This window comes from Oncorhynchus mykiss, chromosome 1 (assembly GCF_057628025.1).
Source record: "Oncorhynchus mykiss isolate SJ-2025 chromosome 1, ASM5762802v1, whole genome shotgun sequence".
In the NCBI taxonomy this organism is placed as follows: Eukaryota; Metazoa; Chordata; class Actinopteri; order Salmoniformes; family Salmonidae; genus Oncorhynchus; species Oncorhynchus mykiss.
Genome location: NC_143022.1, coordinates 81,671,162 through 81,689,773, shown reverse-complemented (window position 1 = coordinate 81,689,773; position 18,612 = coordinate 81,671,162).

The window sequence follows — 18,612 nt, the reverse complement described above, 5'->3', positions numbered from 1 at the left end:
AGTTTAAACAGTGAATAAACAAAGTTTGAGTAATAGCGGTCCTGTGATGAATTGAAGGTTTTGCAAGTAAATCCAATCTCTCAAAGTATCATAATGTCAACCGAATCATGTCACTGGTAAGCCATGTTTGTGACATGGGACAATATAAATGGTTTGATAGAGCTAACAATTATTAATGAAAAACAAGTTTATGATGGGAACTGGGAACTGTGTTGATTTGAAAGACAACAATGTTAATAGCAATTCCAGGAATGAGAGTGTGCTCGAAACTCATATTGACTGATCATTTTTTCAAGGCTAGTATTTTATTCTCATTAGCGTCCTTCCATTCAATTTCCCTAAAAGAACGTTAATGCAAAAAAAGTGTCCAGCTGTGATGGCTCGATAGCTGTGTCAGAATTGTAGTCAATTTGAGAAACACATTTTTTCCAGAGATTTGAGTCTCACTACTGTATTGGTTTAATGAAACAAACAACATCCATTTCCCTTCCCTTCCCTCCCCCTCAAACCCCAAGCTATTCACACTTTCAACACCCCCCCCATCTGATCCCCCCTCTTTGCAGCTTTACTGCTAGTACCTATGGAATGTCCTATCTTGGTAGCGCTGAGCCAATTAAAACCTAGCTGGACAGGGGAGAGCACAGAGTAGTGTTAGGGAACAATATAGGATCAGCAACTCACTCATAGTCAGCAAGCTACTCAGTCATAGTCAGCAAGCTACTCAGTCATAGTCAGCAAGCTACTCAGCTGCAGTCAGCCTGCGATTCTGCTAGGTACTGTATTGGCTTGTATGTCAGCCCTGCTCCAAACTCTCCACAACACCCAGTCTTTAGCCACACACTGAGTAGGATGAACTCCTTGTTTACAATCCTCTCAATAGTAATGAGTTACCTGATTTACACACAACACTCAGGACTCCTTTATAATTGACACATATTGGATATATATATATGGAATGTGTTACTTGATCAGAGATAATGTAGGTACTACTGGTAGGCAGGGCAAACCCTTTTTTGTATATTTCTGGTATATCATCAAAATAAATAAATCGCAGCATGTTTTTACCTGATTAAGTACAATATTATTGGAAATTAATCTTGAAAGTTCCATTTATATTCCTAAAACTCCTGTTGAACATGATGCTGTCACTGCTTCCTGTTGACAAGACATTTTGATAAATAGCCCAATGTAAGACAAAGTTTTAACTTGTCCAAATCAATAACCAATAAACACATACAGTTTGTGATATATTGAAAACCTAAACTTGACATGTACTATCTACACATACAAATACAACAATAGAAAATCATATTACGTAAAAAATAGTTTTTTATGTGCACCTTATAAATTGCACATGCATTAAAACCCTGTTGTTTTGACCAGTGGTGTGAAGTACTAAAATAAAAATACTGTAAAGTACTACTTAGGTAGTTTTTTGGGGTATCTGTACTTTACTATTTATATTTTTGATTACTTTTACTTTTACACCACTACATTACTAAAGAAAATATGCAACTTTTTACTTCTTAAATTTTCCCTGACACCTAAAAGACTCATTACATTTAGAATATTCTTTTTTTTTTTTTTTTTTTTAGAATAGTACTTTTTCTACCACTGTACTTAAGTACATTTAAAACAAGATACTTTTACACTTACTCAAGTAGTGTTTTACTGGGCAACTTCCACATTTACTTGAGTCATTTTCTGTTAAGGTATCTTTACTTTTACTCAAGTATGATATTTGAGTACTTTTCCCACCACTGGTTTTGACAAGTGGCAATAAATCACTGAGAAATCGGGTTGTACGAGCTGTTGAAGCTAATGCAACAAAAACAAAAAAATAGCATGGTAACTGGAGATATTTTTTTCATAACTGGTTAGAGAACAACCTGTAAAAGACAGTGAGCTACATTTTGGAGTGATGCATTTTGATTTGGGGGTCACCAAAACGGAAAGATAAACGCAACACTTATCTTCCCGGTTACGACCTGCCCTGAACCTGAGCCTGCCGTTCTGTCCCTTGTTGACACTGCCTTGGATTACGAGCCACAAACGTGCTCCTTATTCCAGGGCCTGGTTGCATAAAACATCTTAAGTGTTCCCCTTTACCTCAAGGAATAATGTTCCCATACCAAAGGGAATTGTTTAAGGGTGTTGCATAGAGCCACTCAAACACTTCCTTAGGTAAGGGCATCATTTAAAGTGGAACTGACAGCGTATTAGCAACATGAAATATGGTTAAACTCATATACACTTTTTTAGTTTTTTGACATTTTCTGACAAGTGAGCGCATAGATATGGTCATTTTCAGGTTTTCATAAATTCATAGAATTACATACATCGTAGTTCGGCTATTAAGGCATTTGAGAAAATTCTATAGCAATATAGAGTGGGAAAACGGACGTGCGTTTTGACAAATAATATTTACACTGCAGAAAATACAACTGAATAAAAACATGTCTGGTCCAGGACCGGTGTCTACGCAGACCGGTGCGCCATATGCAAATAAGCCATTTGCCACATGCAAATAAGCCATTTGCCTTCCACCATTCACTTTGAATTGGACTGTGTGTTTACAGGCAGTACAAACTGTGCAACTTTAGATCATTAGAAAGCATCCACCAAAAGCCACAAAATACACCTGAGTGGATTTCTGCTAATATGTAAATACCACGGGAGTCCTCTTACATTTGGGAACTTCACAATCCTATTGATCAAACAACCATGAAAGGGTTTGATATCTCCCTCAGTCGCCTATACACATCAACAAGATCAACTAATGCTAGCCAGAGTGAGATGAGCTAAAAATCTAATGAGGGAACACTAGATAAACCCTCAAAATTGCACTGATAAATGATGGTGAATAGCCTGTTCGTCCTTCTGCAGTTTGCCTGCCAATGCATGCTTTTCCTAACCCATGTTTTGACAACTGAATGGGAACTTGCTTGCTTGCCAAATACATTTGAGTGACAACTAAGAGATACATATGCTAACTGGGTAACGGTCGTTCAATTCAGCATAGCTAGCTAGCTAACCAAGCGATTCACATTTCTGGCTAGCTAACCAAATTACACCTGCATCTCTAGCCACTGAAAAAGTCAGTCACCCCAATCACATGAGTGGCTTACATGTTTCTCCTTTGCATGGTGTTTTGAAGAAAGGTTTAGGTTTTCGGTTATTAATTGTCAGGCTTTAATTTCAAAGCTAGATTCCAACATTTTAGTAGCCTAACTAGGATGTGTCTGTACACTTTGCCTCCGCTGCGCGCTATGAGCAGGACACACGAAAGTTGAATTCACCAATGCGAGCGCATCAGGCTGTAAATTCATAAGAAGATGACTCAACTGTTGACTCAATTACACTCACTTGTATGTCCTAATTGGCTGATGGACATTGTGTTTGACACATGTGCACTAGCCTATTAGCCACGTTATGCCAGACGTGATCAAATCAGATCAAAGTTTATTTATCACGTGCGCCAAATACAACAGGTGTTGGTAGACCTTAGAGTGAAATGCTTAATTACAAGCCCTAACCAACAGTGCATTTTTAAGTAAAAAATAGGTTTTTAGGTGAACAATAGATATGTAAAGAAATACAAAAGAAAAAGAAAACAGTAAAATTACAGTGAAAATAACAGTAACTAGGCTATATACAGGTGGTACCGGTACAGAGTCAATGTGCAGGGGCACCGGTTAGTCAGGCTAATTGAGGCAATATGTACCTGAATGTATAGTTAAAGTGACTATGCATAGATGATAAACAGAGAGTAGCAGCAGCGTAAAAGAGGGGTTGGCAGGACACAATGCAAATAGTCCGTGTAGTTATTTGATTACCTGTTCATGAGGCTAATGGCTTGGGGGTAAAAGTTGTTGAGAATCCTTTTGGTCCTAGACTTGGCGCTCCAGGACTGCTTGCCATGCAGTAGCAGAGAGAACGGTCTGTGGCTGGGGTCTTTGACAATTTTTAGGGCCTTCCTCTGACACCGCCTGGTGTAGAGGTCCTGGATGGCAGGCAGCTTAGTCCCAGTGATGTACTGGGCCATATGCACTACCCTCTGTAGTGCCTTGCGGTGGGAGGCTGAGCAGTTGCCATACCAGGCAGTGATGCATCCAGTCAGGATGCTCTTAATGTTGCAGCTGTAGAACCTTTTGAGGTCCTGGATGGCAGGCAGCTTAGCCCCAGTGATGTACTGGGCCGTATGCACTACCCTCTGTAGAACCTTGCGGTTGGAGGCCGAGCAGTTGCCATACCAGGCAGTGATGCTCTTAAAGTTGCAGCTACAGAACCTTTTGAGGATCTGAGGACCCATGCCAAATCTTTTCAGTCTCCTGATGGGGAATAGGTTTTGTACGACTGTCTTGGTGTGTTTGGACCATTCTAGTTTGTTGGTGATGTGGACACCACCAAAGAACTTGAAGCTCTCAACCTGCTCCACTACAGCCCCGTCAATGAGAATGGGGGTGTGCTCGGTCTTCCTTTTCCTGTAGTCCACAATAATCTCCTTTGTCTTGACTACGTTGAGGGATAGGTTGTTATTCTGGCACCACCCGGCCAGGTCTCTGACCTCCTCCCTATTGGCTGTCTCGTCGTTGTCGGTGATCAGGCCTATCACTGTTGTGTCATGTGCAAACTTAATGATGGTGTTGGAGTCAGGGATCATTGCCCTTGCTAGCTTGATTGTATTGACATTCCAAGCCTTAGTTGCAGCCATCCGTTTTTGTTCAAAATATTGATTCATTAAAATTGAAACAGTGCATTCCGAATGGGTGGAGGCAGAAAAAAATTTACCAGGCCAGCTATGATTTACAACCTGATAGCAATATTTTTGGGACTACCAAGAAATGTATTGGTGAATGATATTAATCATGCATTGAACTGCATCCACCTATTCTGCCAACAATGCCTTACTATATGTCATTGAATGTTGAGTAAAATATCACCTATTTTTTTTAAAACACTTATTAAATAGTTTTTGTAGAATAAACTAGGAATTTTATATTTCAAACTGATATTGTGATTGTCTGTTTCATATCTGCCAAGTAGTTAAAACGCTGTCAGTTCCACTTTAAGAGTTTATGGTTGTTGGAAGGCATGTATGGCAGAAAGAGTCTCTGGTTAACATGGAGAGGACCTGATTCACTGAGTGAATATCTAGTCAAAGAGATCTAATTTATTTTGGTAGATGGAGATGACAGATGAAAGCAACATTCACCTCCACAAATGCTGTTTACATTGAAATCCATACTGAATGAAGCCGTTAAGGGACCTCATGGGCACCCTTAACTGTTTCACTTAATTTAAGGGGGAAATTCTCCTTAAAAGGTTTAGTGCAACTGGTTTAAAGTTAAGGAAAAGGGAAAGATTATCTTAAGGTGTTTTATGCAACTGGGCCCATTACTTTAGCGACTTCTATCTTGATTTTGACTTCAGCACATTGTTATCGCCACAGAAATATAAGTCAGGAGCCAAAGTCTACGCCCCTTCATCGGTGATTGGTCAGCACTAGGGATTCTTCAGTCTTTGTTGTCATTCAACTATAGACAAATTATTATCGTACACATGTTTTCATTGAGAAATACTGCATCAAACATCATAGTTAGATGTAAAATTGCGTGACTAAGATCTCCTCGGCAAAAAACGTCAAAATGAATGACTGTTCCTAATTGAAGCATGCTGACGCCTTAATAGATTGACTGGCAGCCATTTTGAGTGTACTCATGCCTAGGTTGAATAGTTATCAACGGCGCCATGAATTTGTTATTTTTTAACGCTGCCTCATGGAATCATTACATTGTCTTAACCTGTCATTTTTCAACCTAGACCCATGACAGGAAGTAAATGCTGTAACGATTCTCCTCTTCTTCGGACGAGGAGTAAGAGAGGTCGGAGCAATGTGCAGCGTGGTAAGTGTCCATTTTAGTTTATTAAACTGAACACTAAAGAATACAAAATAACAACGTGACTGATACAAACGAAAACCGAAACAGTCCTGAAATGTGAAACAAACATTACAACAAGAAACAATCACCCACAACTCAAAAGTGAAACCAGGCTACCTAAGTATGGTCCTCAATCAGCTGCCTCTGATTGAGAACCATACCAGGCCAAACACAGAAAACCCAAAACATAGAAAAAGGAACATAGACAGCCCACCCAACTCACGCCCTGACCATACTAAAACAAAGACATAACAAAATAACTAAGGTCAGAACGTGACAAACGCAGCAAGTGTACCCTTCAATCTGTGCTGTGATTTGTCGAGTCAACTCAACTGATGTCACAAAAAACAAGGTGTTCATGGTATTCAACTTGTCAGTTGGAGCTGGAGTTGGACCCTGAAAGTGACAAACTTCCAAAGGTGTGTAGAATACTTTGTTCTTCAAATTAAAAGACATACACAATGCATCTTAATTTGCTATATCATTGTTGTACTGTTTTCAATAGCTCACTAGAAGATGCAGGACCGGAACAGCCTGTTTGCAGGGTGGAGAATCCTGGCCTCTATACCTTGTCTTCCGTCTATTCATTGCAGAATGGAATGATTATCTGCAGGGCAGACTACAGTATACTTAGTATTACTTGCTGTGTTAGGCCTCTGAGATGCAATGGCCAATGGTATAATCTTCAGTGCCATCACAAAGTCTATTTAATAATTTTGCAAAGTACACTTTGTGATGATACTGGAGATGATAACTTATAAAATAAATTCTAATGAGTAAACAGTCTTGAATTCTGTTGTTGAAAGTAAATAAAGAAACCAGACTGCAATGAAAGGTTGTTGTCATTCTTCATAAATTCTCGCCAGTTATTTACATAACACAATAAACAGATGCAATGCAATTTAGTTTTCTTTATTGCGGTAGCGGTGCGTGGGTAAAATCACTGGGGAAGCCAAGCCAGAAAATAAAAGCCATATTACAATGTGTTGTGATAATTGTGTTTTTTGCTCTATAACCTTTTAGTTCAAATACCTTGCGACCGTGATATATATAGGCCTAAGATATATAGGCCTAAGGCAGAGACAATAAGAAGACACAGAATAAAAATTCAACCACACCTTTGTTTTATCACAAAACCGGAGAGCCACATCTGTCCAGCGAAGTCCACAAAGCACTTTGCATGTTAACAAACAGTTCATCTGAATCCATGCTTCAAGATTGTTTTGATCTCAATCAGCATGAAAAATTCTTTTTCATGCTGATTGAGATCAAAACAATCTTGAGGGGTCAACACTGCAAATATTGACTCTTTGCATCAACTTTATGTAATTGTCAAGAAAAGCCTATGACACTTGTGAAATGCTTGTAATTATAATTCAGTATTCCATAGTAACATCTGACAAAAATATCTAAAGACACTGAAGCAGCAAACTTTGTGGAAATTAATATTTGTGTCATTCTCAAAACTTTTGGCCGCGACTGTTTAGGGGATGTTGTTCCTCCTGCGATGACTATGGCAGCTGCGATGGCAGCATTCACGCAAAATTTAAAGTGGGAACCACCACATTTAACCAGTGCAAAGTGACTGGGAATATGGTTAAGTACAAACAGTCCAGTTATACCCTTCGTAAGACAATCAAACAAACAAACCGTCAGTACAGAGACAAAGTGGAGTCACAATTCAATGGCTTGGACACTAGATGTATGTGGCAGGCACTCCAGACAATCACAGGAAAACCAGCCATGTCTTGCTTCCGGACAAGCTAAACACATTCTTTGCCTGCTCTCGTGGACTGTGAGCTCTTGTTCTCTGGGGCCTATGAGTAAGACATTGAAGCGTGTTAACCCTCACAAGGCTGCCGGCCCAGTCGACATCCCTCGCTACGTCCTCAGTGCATGTGAAGACCAGCTGGCTGGAGTGTTTAAGGACATATTCAATCTCTCCTTATCCAAGTCTTTTGTCCCCACTTGCTTCAAGATGTCCACCATTGTTCCTGTACCCAAGAAAGCAAAGGTAAATGAACTAAATTACTAATGCACCAAAACACTCACTCATGTCATCATGAAGTGCATTGAGAGGCTAGTCAACACAACCATGGTAGACCTGATTACCAACAATGATGAGACAGCCTACAGGGAGGAGGTGCCAGGAACATAAGCTCTCCCTCAATGTCAACAAAATGAAGGAGCTGATTGTGGACTTCAGGAGACAGCAGAGGAAGCATGACACCATCCACATCGACGGGGCCGCAGTGCAGAAGTTTAAAAGCTTAAAGTTCCTTGACGTACACATCACTGACCATCTGAAATGGTCCAACAACACAAATGCTGATGCTCCAGATAAATCACAGTCATTGTCACCAGCAAGCACAACATCACACCTCTTCCATGCTTGACGGTGGGAACCACAAATGCAGAGATAATTTGTTCACCTACTCTGCGTCTCACAAAGACGATGCGGTTGGAACCAAAAATCTCAAATTTGGACTCCAGACCAAATGATAGATTTCCACCGGTCCAATGTCCATTGCTCATGTTTCTTGGCCCAAGCAAGTCTCTCACTTTATTGGTGACCTTTATAGTGTTTTGTTGCAGAAATTTGACTATGAAGGCCTGATTCACACAGTCTCCTCTTAACAGTTGATGTCGAGATGTGTCTGTTACTTGAACTCTGTGAAGCATTTATTTGGGCTGCAATCTGAGGTGCAGTTAATTCTAATGAACTTATCCTCTGCAGCAGAGGTAACTCTGGGTGTTCCTTTCCTGTGGCGGTCCTCATGAGAGCCAGTTTCATCATAGCGCTTGATGGTTTTTGCGACTGCATTCGAAGACACTTTCAAAGTTCTTGAAATGTTCTGTATTGACTGATCTTCATGTCATAAAGTAATGATGGACAGTCATTTATCTTTGCTTATTTGAGCTGTTCTTGCCATATTATGGACATGGTCTTTTACCAAATAGAGCTATCTTCTGTATACCACCCCTACCTTGTCACAACACAACTGATTAGCTCAAACGCATTAAGAAGGAAAATAAATTGCACAAACTAACTTTAAACAAGGCACACCTGTTAATTGAAATGCATTCCAGGTGACTACCTCATGAAGCTGGATGAGAGAATGCCAAGAGTGTGCAAAGCAATCAAGGCAAACGGTGGCTACTTTGAAGAATCTACAACTTACTACAAGATGTGTTATTTCATAGTTTTGATGTCTTCACTATTATTCTACAATGTAGAAAGTAGTAAAAAGAAAGAAAAACCCTTGAATGAGTTGGTTTGTCTAACTTTTGACTGGAACTGTATATATATATACGAAAGCTCCACAAACGATTATGTTAGGTCACCACCAACTCACAGAAAAACACAGCCATTTTCCAGCCAGAGGAGTCAAAAAAGCACAAATAGAGATACAATGAATCACTAACTTTTGATGATCTTTATCAGATGATACTCATAGGACTTCATGTTACACAATACATGTATGTTTTGTTTGGTAAAGTTTGTATTTATATCCAAAAATCTCATTTTACATTGGTGTGTTACGTTCAGTAGTTCCAAAACATGCAGTGATATTGCAGAGAGCCACATGAATTCAGAGAATACTCATAAATGTTGATGAAAATTCAAGTGTTCGACATGGAAATATAGATAGACTTCTCCTTCATGCAACCGCTGTGTCAGATTTTAAATAACTTTACAGAAAAAGCATAATCTGAGAACGGCGCTCAGAGCCCAAACCAGCCAGAGAAATATCCGTCATGTTGGGTAGTCAACATTATTCATAAATAGCATTATAAATATTCACTTGCCTTTGATGATCTTCATCAGAATGCACGCCCAGGAATTGCAGTTCCACAATAAATGCTTGTTCTGTTCGATAATGTCCATCATTTATGTTCATTTATGTCCAATAGCTTCTTTTGTTAGGGCGTTTGGTAAACAAATCCAAAAGCGCAATCTGGTCCAGTCGCACAAAAAGTTCAAAAAGTTATATTACAGGTTGAAGAAACTTGTCAAACTAAGTATAGAATCAATCTTTAGGATGTTATCATAAAAGTTCAATAATGTTCCAACCGGAGGATTCCATTGTCTGTAGAAAAGCAATGGAACGAGTGCTACCTCTCATGTGAAAGCGCGTGACTGAGAACGAGGCTGCAGGCAGACCCCTTAGTCAAACAGCTCCCATCTGGCCCCCCATCACGAGAAGCCTGAAACAAAGTTCTAAAGACGGTTGACATCTAGTGGAAGCCTTAGGAAGTGCAAACTAACCCATTTCCCAATGTGTATTTGATAGGGGTGAGTTAAAAAACTGAAAACCTCAGATTTCCCACTTCCTGTTTGGATTTTCTTCTCAGGTTTCTGCCTGCCATATGAGGTCTGTTATATTCACAGACATCATTCAAACAGTTTTAGAAACTTCAGAGTGTTTTCTATCCAATACTAATGCATATGTTAGCATCTGGGACTGAGTAGGAGGCAGTTTACTTTGGGCACGCTATTCATCCAAATGTGAAAATGCTGCCCCCTATCCCAAATAATTTTTAAACAGGTCAAGGCAGACAGGGGTCAATTATCCAGAGAGGGTGTAAGGCACCAGAACAGCAGGTGGGCTCAGGGTCAGGTCAGGCAGAGATCAGTAATCCAAAGTAGTTGGGCAAAGGTACATGACGACAGGCAGGCAGGCTCAGGGTCAGGGCAGGCAGAGACAGGGAAACTAGAAAACAGGGAAACTAGAAAACTGGAGTATGGAACAGGCGAGAGCAGGGAAACAAAAGACTGGTAGGTTCTACGAACAAAATAAACTGGCAACAGATAAACAGAGAACACAGGTATAAATACACAGGTGATAATGGGGAAGATGGGCGACACCTGGAAGGGGGTGGAGACAAGCACAAAGACAGGTGAAACAGATCAGCGAGTGACAATATGTACTGAACAAAAATATAAATGCAACATGGTGTTGGTCCCATGTTTCATGAGCTGAAATTAAAGATCACCGAAGCTTATTTATCTTAAATTGTGTGCAGAAAATTTCTGACATCCCAGTTGGTGAGCATTTATCTTTTTTCAAAAAAATCCACAGGTATGGCATATCAAACAGCTGATTAACTTCTTGTGTAGGGGGCAGGATTTTCGTTTTTTGCAGAACAACGTACCCATTTGAAACTGCCTATTTCTCAGGCCCAGAAACTAGAATATGCATACAGTATAATTGATTAGGATAGAAAACACTCTAAAGTTTCCAAAACTGTCAAAATATTGTCTGTGAGTATAACAAAACTGATATTGCAGGCGAAAACCTGAGGAAAATCAAACCAGGAAGTGCTGTTTTTCCTGAAAGCTCTCTGTTCCATTGGATGCCTTGCCTCCATTTAAAGGGATATCAGCCAGATTCCTTTTCCTATGGCTTCCTCAAGGTGTCAACAGTCTTTAGACAGTTTCAGGCTTTTATTTTGAAAAAATGAGCGAGAAAGATAACATTGCGTCAGTGGATAGTGTGTTCGCAGAGTTTTGCTTGCGCAACAGAGTGGGGCAGCCATTGTCTCTCCCTCTCCTATTGAAAAAGAGACAGTCCCGGTTGATATGTTATCGATTATATATTTTAAAAAACAACCTGAGGATTGATTATAAAAAACGTTTGACATGTTTCTGTGGACATTACGGATACTATTTGGAATTTTCATCTGCGATGTCGTGACCGCTCAAGCCTGTGTATTTCTGAACATAACGTGCCAAACAAATGGAGGTATTTTGGATATAAAAATTATCTTTATTGAACTAAAGCAACATTTATTGTCTAACTGGGAGTCTCGTGAGTGCAAACATCCAAAGATCATCAAAGGTAAGGAATTTAATTTATTGCTTTTCTGACTTTCTTGACCAATCTACTTGGCTGCTAGTGTTTGTAATATTTTGTCTACTGAGAGAGATGTTCATACATAAACGCTTGCTTTGCTTTCGCCGAAAAGCTGTATTGAAATCTGACACGCCAGGTGGATTAACAACAAGCTAAGCTGTGTTTTGCTATATTGCACTTGTGATTTAATGAAAATTAAATAATTTTAGTAATTTAATTTGAATTTGGCGCACTGCAATTCAGCGGATTTTGATGAAAATGATCCCGCTAAAGGGATGGGTGCGTCAAGAAGTTATTTAGAATGATTATTACAAAGGTGCACATTGTGCTGGGGACAACAAAAGGCCACAATAAAATGTGCAGTTTTGTCACACAACACAATGCCACAGATGTCTCAACTTTTGAGGGATCTCCTCCAGAGCTGTTGCCAGAGAATTGAATGTTAATTTCTCTACCATAAGCCACCTACAACACAATTTTTTGAGAATTTTGCAGTACATCCAACCAGCCTCACAACTGCAGACCACGTGTACCCACACCAGCCCAGGACATCCACATCCAGCTTCTTCACCTGCGGCATCCTCTGAGACAAGCCACCCTAACAGCTGATGAAACTGAGGAGAATGTCTGTTTGTAATAAAGTCCTTTGTGGGGAAAAACATTTTCTGATCGCCTGGTGATGTGGCTCCACTGTGGGTGGGCCTATGCTTTTATATTTTTGTTCAGTATATATTTTACTCTGGACTCTGGACTTTTACTCATTGCTCATCCTAATATTTCTACATTTCTTGATTCCATTCTTTTACTTTTTAGATTTGTGTGTATTGTTGTGTATTGTTAGATATTACTGCACTGTTGGAGCTAAGAACACAATAATTTTGCTACGCCTGCAATAACATCTGCTAAATATGTGCATGCGACCAATACAATTTAATTTGATTTTGATTTACAGCATGGTCAAGGAAGTTAATGTTTCTGACATTTTCGGAGTACTAAACAACCATTATTTAAAGCCATGGACTGTTACCGCAACTCGAAAAGAAAACAGAAGCTGCCTCCACTATTCCAGTAACATTTTAACTTCAATATATAAATATAATCAAATCAAGGCCTCCCGGGTGGCGCAGTGCCACCAGAGACTCTGGGTTCAAGCCCAGGCTCTGTCGCAGCCGGCCGCTACCGGGAGGCCCATAGGGCGGTGCACAATTGGCCCAGTGTTGTCCGGGTGAGGAAGGGTTTGGACGGCAGAGATATCCTCGTCGTGCACTAGCGACTCTTGTGGCGGGCAGGGCGCAGTGCACGACTAGGATATCTCTGCCGGCCTGCTCACTAAGGGATGTCAGAACATTTCTGCACACAATTTAAGATAAATAAGCTTTGGTGATCTTTTATTTCAGTGTTTCCCCTGACACATCGGTGTGGCTGGCTTCTGGGTTGGATGTGTGTTGTGTCAAGAAGCAGTGCAGTTTGGTTGGGTTGTGTTTCGGAGGACGCATGGCTCTCGACCTTCGCCTCTCCCGAGTCCGTACAGGAGTTGCAGCGATCAGACAAGACTGTAACTACTACCAATTGGATACCACGAAATTGGGGAGAAAAAAGGGGTACAATTTTAAAAAAATAATAATAATATCAAATCACCTATGCTTAGCTTAATACAGTGACAACTAAAAGATACCAAAATCAATCAACATAAGCTAAATATGATATGGCTGTCCATGGTACTGATTTGTGTGTGTTTGTGTGTGAAAAAAACATGTTGACTCACCCTACTTGTAGAGAAACGCCAATGGCATCCTTTTCTAATTCATGTTGCCGAAACAGTCTATGGCTTTTGTCATACAGTACACACTTTAATTTTTTGTTGTCCTAGGCTACCTGGCTAAAATGCTTGCTCGCTAGCCAAACTTCCTTTCATCGGCAACGATGTGCCAGGCCAGCTGGTTAACGTTAGCCTACTACATCTAGCTACATACTGTATTGAAATTACATCCTCTCAGGCCAGCGGCACAATGCATACATTTATGGTTGGATCAAAATCTCCTTTCTATTCATTGGCCAGTACGGAGAATTAAGTAAAACCACAAGTCCAAACCCCTTTCTCCGCCCATGGCTAATTTAGGAAATGAACGATTTTAGCTAGCTAGCTAGACGCCAGAGGACAACGTTTTTTGCTGTTCGGGGATTTAGGCTGGTTTTCTGTACAGCACTTTGATTGATTGATTGCAATCAATCAAATTACAGAAAGCATTGAGTCTTACATATGATATGGAAAGACATAAACAAGTAATATAATATTACTATCACAAAAACTAACAAGGACAGGGGAATACATTGTCTCATTCAAACCTGAAAACAAAGTGTAAGTTACCACATATTCTCCTTTCTACCTTTCCTATAACAAAGCCAACAATTTCTAGAGTAGTCCTCAAATACATTTAAGTCTCACTCTTTCTGTTCTGAAAATCTGCCAAATGTTAGCTTGGTCTTTGGTCTGTTTTTGTTATATAGCCAACTAGTATGTATATTCAAGACAACTGCTATGGTAACATGGCATGACAATTATCATGCATTAGTAGTTAGCAAGACAACATAAACAGTTCTGGGACCAGGTTATCACATTTCTATGAACTGCCAACATACAGACTCAGATCTCTGGCTACTTTAATACTTTTAATACATTTATTTAATAAAGGTATCACTAGTCACTGTAAATAACGCCACTTTATTTATGTCTACATATCCTACATTACTCCTACATTATCATATGTATATACTGTATTCTATACCATCTACTGCATCTTGCCCATGCCGCACGGCCATCGCTCATCCCAATCTGACCCTCAAACCATCACGGTCACCTAATAATCCCCAGTTTACAATTGGCTCATTCATCCCCCTCCTCTCCCCTGTAACTATTCCCCAGGTCGTTGCTGCAAATGAGAACGTGTTCTCAGTCAACTTACCTGGTAAAATAACGGATAAATAAAAAAATAAAAAAAAATAAAAAAAATCCATCTATTTATACAGTGCCTTGCGAAAGTATTCGCCCCCCTTGAACTTTGCGACCTTTTGCCACATTTCAGGCTTCAAACATAAAGATATAAAACTGTATTTTTTTGTGAAGAATCAACAACAAGTGGGACACAATCATGAAGTGGAACGACATTTATTGGATATTTCAAACTTTTTTAACAAATCAAAAACTGAAAAATTGGGCGTGCAAAATTATTCAGCCCCCTTAAGTTAATACTTTGTAGCGCCACCTTTTGCTGCGATTACAGCTGTAAGTTGCTTGGGGTATGTCTCTATCAGTTTTGCACATCGAGAGACTGACATTTTTTCCTATTCCTCCTTGCAAAACAGCTCGAGCTCAGTGAGGTTGGATGGAGAGCATTTGTGAACAGCAGTTTTCAGTTCTTTCCACAGATTCTCGATTGGATTCAGGTCTGGACTTTGACTTGGCCATTCTAACACCTGGATATGTTTATTTTTGAACCATTCCATTGTAGATTTTGCTTTATGTTTTGTTGTCATTGTCTTGTTGGAAGACAAATCTCCGTCCCAGTCTCAGGTCTTTTGCAGACACCATCAGGTTTTCTTCCAGAATGGTCCTGTATTTGGCTCCATCCATCTTCCCATCAATTTTAACCATCTTCCCTGTCCCTGCTGAAGAAAAGCAGGCCCAAACCATGATGCTGCCACCACCATGTTTGACAGTGGGGATGGTGTGTTCAGCTGTGTTGCTTTTACGCCAAACATAACGTTTTGCATTGTTGCCAAAAAGTTCAATTTTGGTTTCATCTGACCAGAGCACCTTCTTCCACATGTTTGGTGTGTCTCCCAGGTGGCTTGTGGCAAACTTTAAACAACACTTTTTATGGATATCTTTAAGAAATGGCTTTCTTCTTGCCACTCTTCCATAAAGGCCAGATTTGTGCAATATACGACTGGTTGTTGTCCTATGGACAGAGTCTCCCACCTCAGCTGTAGATCTCTGCAGTTCATCCAGAGTGATCATGGGCCTCTTGGCTGCATCTCTGATCAGTCTTCTCCTTGTATGAGCTGAAAGTTTAGAGGGACGGCCAAGTCTTGGTAGATTTGCAGTGGTCTGATACTCCTTCCATTTCAATATTATCGCTTGCACAGTGCTCCTTGGGATGTTTAAAGCTTGGGAAATATTTTTGTATCCAAATCCGGCTTTAAACTTCTTCACAACAGTATCTCGGATCTGCCTGGTGTGTTCCTTGTTCTTCATGATGCTCTCTGCGCTTTTAACGGACCTCTGAGACTATCACAGTGCAGGTGCATTTATACGGAGACTTGATTACACACAGGTGGATTGTATTTATCATCATTAGTCATTTAGGTCAACATTGGATCATTCAGAGATCCTCACTGAACTTCTGGAGAGAGTTTGCTGCACTGAAAGTAAAGGGGCTGAATAATTTTGCACGCCCAATTTTTCAGTTTTTGATTTGTTAAAAAAGTTTGAAATATCCAATAAATGTCGTTCCACTTCATGATTGTGTCCCACTTGTTGTTGATTCTTCACAAAAAAATACAGTTTTATATCTTTATGTTTGAAGCCTGAAATGTGGCAAAAGGTCGCAAAGTTCAAGGGGGCCGAATACTTTCGCAAGGCACTGTATGTACATATTCTTATTAATTCCTTTACATTTGTGTGTATAAGGTAGTTGTTGTGAATTTGTTAAGATTACTTGTTAGATATTACTGCACTGTTGGAACTAGAAGCACAAGCATTTCGCTTCACTCGCATTAACATCTGCTAACCATTTGTATGTGACCATGTTACGATGCGTGAATGAGGACCCAAAAGCGAATTAACGTAAACAGAGCTTCTTTAATAACAAAACAAACGTAGGCTCAGATGGACCGGTAGATTCCGACAGGACAGGACAAGGTTGCAGCAAACATGACGATAGTCTGGTTCAGGCATGAATAACACAAACAAGAATCCGACAAAGACAGAAACAAAAACAGAGAGAGATATAGAGGACTAATCAGAGGGAAAAAGGGAACAGGTGGGAAAAGGGGTGACGAGGTAGTTAGGAGGAGACAAGGAACAGCTGGGGGAAAGAGGGGGAGAAAAGGTAACCTAATAACGACCAGCAGAGGGAGACAGGGTGAAGGGAAAGGACAGAAACAAGACACAACATGACAATACATGACAGACCAATACATTTTGATTTGATTTTGACTTGCACCACCAGCTTAGTATGTACAGCAACCACCAGCAGCATCAACTGGGTTAGGGGGAACCAGTTCAGCTGCTTCTCTGCAAGTCGATGTTCACCTATCTGTCCTGTCTGTGTGTGTGGGTGTGTCTTATACTCTTCGTCCTAGTCTTCACCAAGTAGCTCCTCATCAAAAGCATCTTCTTCCAAGAAGTCCATAACCTCATGGTCCTCCTCATCCTGCAGACCTTCCTCAGACCTCCCTGGCCCTTTAGCACATAAGAAATCATCATGAATGGAAGGAAATTGTCTAGCTACAAGGTATCAACCTGTGTGGCAAAGTTATATTGCAAAATTCTAATTCATGTAGCAAAGTAAAACCAGCTAGATCTCCAGCCTGAGCTTTCATAAGTCAAAATTACGCTTGCTTTTGGGTGGGACCAGTACCAAAACTTGGAGGGAATATGTAAATAAACTATAAACGTTAATTGGTTGTTAGATGAATTTAGTTCTTATGTGTTCATTAACCAATTCAATTTAAAATACCCTGTCTGTTTCTAAGAATTTGTAAGATCCTTATTTGCATAAAATGGACAGAGACCAGTCAACCGAAATTAGCCAATAGCATTTATTCTCGAGAGCGCTGCTCATAATACCATGTACATTGGTTTATATACCTCACATTTCATCATAGCGTCTTGAACAAGGACAAAGCTACTTCTAAAGTCCATTCCAACCCACAAGCGCACATACATGACACACTATATCTGGATTATCTCCTGAAGTCTCATCACAGTTTATTACCACTTAGCTGACAGTTCCAGTCCCCCCCAGATACGGAAAACCTGGAGGGGCTCATGCTGTCTTATTTTATCGCCACAGAGTTATAGCTGGGTAGGTTCAAACATAGGTTAAGGATTCTCTTTGCTTACTTTAGACACACACATACATTCCTTCTTCCACAATGGTTATCATGTCCAATTACCCCTTGTCCATGCTACATAACCTCTTTCTTATGAACTAACATTATTAATCAGATATAATAAAACAGGGTAAAATTCAAATAGTTATAGTTAAATGCATACATTGTTTAATCATTATTCATAAAATTCACAGCATCAATCTATTATAATCAGATCGCCAGGTGACGTTATGCGGTGGGAGAAAATTACATTTTACCAGAACAGGGAACAATTCCAGGCATCTTTTTCTTTTCAAACAACTTTTACTCAAAAAGGCCACTGTCATCATTTCATAGTTTTAGAGTTTTATTTCAACCTCATAGTGTGGAAATATCATTAAATACTATAAATGAACTGTACTGCCCCTTTCAATAATTCTCAAAATATTCTCGAAGACCACACTTTCCATGTTTGTCTTTCACCCTCCGAGTTCTCTCTTCACTGGTATTATTTCTGTTTGTGACAGTGTTAGGTTTTCCCCTTTTCTGTAAGCCCGGCTGGTACAGTATGTAACATTGTGCTGTGTTTGTTTCTATTTCTGACAGGGTTAGGTTTTAGCCCTGTCGGTTCTGTCAGAATGGGCAACAGCACCCAGTAGCAGCAGCCAGTTTATGACGGATGTTTTATAATCCAGAGAAATAACCATATTGCAGTA